The sequence below is a fragment of the Cibotium barometz genome, chromosome 27 (assembly GCF_041138505.1).
Source record: "Cibotium barometz isolate CiBa-2024 chromosome 27, ASM4113850v1, whole genome shotgun sequence".
In the NCBI taxonomy this organism is placed as follows: Eukaryota; Viridiplantae; Streptophyta; class Polypodiopsida; order Cyatheales; family Cibotiaceae; genus Cibotium; species Cibotium barometz.
Window position 1 is genome coordinate 40,700,623 of NC_141072.1, and position 3,331 is coordinate 40,703,953.

A 3,331-nucleotide genomic window follows, 5' to 3' on the forward strand; every position below is an offset into this window, starting at 1 on the left:
TCACATTTATATTCAATTAGTTGATTTTGTCCCAAAGATCCTTGCTTGAGATATATTCAAAGGAGTCTTGCCTTCTTAACACTCTTTTGAGTAATATGGTCATTTTCTAGGACTAAATGTAGGGTAGGTTGAGGAGGTATGGTTTGATACACTACAATAAACTGGATTGTCATTTCCAACAATTTATCCAAAAAATAACTTCACATCAAAGGGTTTCTCTCTTGTGAACTGGTATATAGGTCTAAATGAATGGATTTAAAAAACAAGTTCACATCAAATGGTTTCTCTAGTGGACTAATATATAGGTCTAAACAAATGGATTCAGACTCGTGTTTTGCTTACTATGCTAGGTTTTTTTTTTTAGTTTGAGTTTTTTTTTCTTTTTTGAGTTTGAATTTTTTTTTTGAAACTTGATTTGTGTGCTAGGTTCACATCTTCAAGCTAATGTTTTTAGGCTCATGTCTCTAGGCTCATGCATGTAGGCTCACATCTATAGGCTCACATATCTAAACTTGTGTTTAGTGGGCTCACACATTTTTTATATAAAATAGGCTCATCAGGTCTGGTGAGCTAGCCTCACGTCACACCTAGTAGACTCGTGCTTTGTAGACTCATGTCTCTCGGCTCATGCTTATAGGCTCACGTTTTATGGGCTCACAACTTGTGGGCTTATGGATCACGTCTTTGGGCTCATGTATTTGGGCTCACGTGTAGGCTCATCTTGTGGGCTCATGACTCACATCTAACTCAACTCACCAAATTTTATTATGAAATAGTCTCGCAGTTTTTTATTTTTATGAAATAGGCCTACTTGGGCATGGATTCCAAGTAGTGCATAATATGCAGCTCCAGACCTAAGACATGACTTGTGAGAAATTATTACTCATCAATTATACAAAATTATCCATAATAGTTACAAAGAACAATAATTTTTCTTGAAATTTTTTGTTGGTACAAATTGTATGACATGTAAATCTTTATAGGACATGAGTAACTATGTTCTTACAAGTCAATTTTAATTGCCTAGTAGGTACGTCCTTATAAGTGAATTTTCATTAGTCTTTATAAGTCAATTTTAATTAGCTAGTATAAGATTGGTATGTCCTTATAAGTTAGTTTTCATTGGGTGGTAACATATTAGGTATGTCTAAGTTATAAGTCAGTTTTAATTGGCTGTATAAGATTAGGTATATCTTTATAAGCCTGTTTTAATTAGCTTGTATAATATTAGGTTTATGTATCAATCTAGACATATGTCTACAGACTCACTCGCAGCTCACGTCTCTAGACTCATAGCTCATGTCGTTAGGCTCACGAATCACACCTCTAGGCTCATGTTTGCTAGTAGACTCAATTTCTTTTTCATGGGACTATGGGCTCATGTCTTCCGACTGGAGAGATGGTTTGGCCTAGTTTTTAATGTTTTTTGAGATTTGTTCAACTTGATGGGGAGTGGATAAGGTTCTTATCCTAATTCATGGTGTTTGTGCAAGTGATTTTAAGTATTTTTAGATTGTTTTTGGTTCCATTATTGAGTGATACTGGGGTGTAGGACTACATAAAAACCTTGTACAGCACACATGTGTTCAAGGTTTTTTTTAAACCCATTTTCTATGGATTTCAAGATTTTAAAGACACCCCATATGTAGACTAGAGGTAATGAAACCCATTGACTATGGATCTAAACCATAAAACTATTGCCTTTTGAGATTAGAGTCTCCTTGTATATGATTTTCTCAAGCTATTGCATAATGTTTTAAGTGCCTCCCCTTTTTAACTCTTGTACTGCTTGCATAATTTTAAGTGCCTCCCCTTTTTAACTCTTATTCTATCTCACATACTTTTAAGTGCCCTCCTTTTGTTATTTCTTGTTCTTTCTCACATAATTTTAAGTGCCCCCTTTTGTTAAATCTTGTGCTTTCTCAGATAAGTTTAAATTCTCTCTAAGTTCCATGCATATGTTTTTCCATAGCCTTGGCATGGTTTATAAACTAATAAAGTTACAAAAACATGTACATAGACACACATGATTTTGTGAATATATTATTGGTAAGTGATAGATCAAAAACATGTACATATGCACACATGATTTTGTTAATATATTATTGGTAAGTGATAGATCAAAAACATGTACATATGGACACATGATTTTGTTAATATATTATTGGTATAAGTGATAGATAAAAAACATGTACATATGCACACATGATTTTGTTAATACTAGCGATAGATCAAAAACTATTAAATCTACACCTTTTTAAAGCTAATAGTGTAATTACATAATATATATTTTAGAAAGAAAATACCTTTTAATTTGGAAAAGTATATCAAACCAAAAAATAAAATCGTCTTTAAGAAATAGCATGGTCTTTCATAAAATTATATTTTATTTCGTGCATGCATTTACACATGCCACTCTATTAGTTGCAACAAAGTATCAAGGAAAAATAAACATCACACATTTTATTCCATGCATGCATTTGCACATGCTACTCCACTAGTTGTAACAAAGTATCAAGGAAAAATAAACATCATACATTGTGGTTTAATATACAAATGCTACTTTTCAAAAATTGAGGGAGGAGTTGGAGGGTGGGGAATTTGTTAAGAGGTTGTACAAATATAGGTAAAAAAAGGAATATAATATTTATCTTTCATGGAATGAATGTGACATATCAAAAGAAGTAATATGTTATCATCTACTACTTATAATCAATGCTAAGTTATGGCATAATTCTTTATATCAGGTTTGTTTGTATAGTTTCACATAATTGTATACTATATTATTCACATTAGATGCACTATTTCATCTCATAAAAAATAAATATTGAGAAAATGAATATATTGTCACATAGGAATTTAATGGTAGATTAATGTTGTAGCATTTTACATTTCACATTCATTTTCATATATATTCAAATAAGTGCACGTTGATTTGTTCAACTTTTCCCACAATGTATATTACATAAGAGGAAATAACAAATGCGTATTCGATGAGTGCATGTTGATTTGTTCAACCTTTTCCATTACACATATTGGATAAGAGGACATAACACACTACCAACAGGATGCTTGCCTTTAACCAATAGTGTATAGGATGTGTGCAACTAAAGTGTAATTGTGTCTACTAGGACATTAACAATTTACTTGAGTGGTCAACTCTAAGGAGAGTTGATGCAAGTACTTGGCAAAGCATAAAATACTTTTTGAATATTCATGCTTATTTCTACATGAAGCTTAGGAAGAATTGTACTTTAATTTTTATGTTATGAATTAGGATACTTTTAGAACATTTGAGTCAAAACTCAATATACTATACATCAATAAGTAT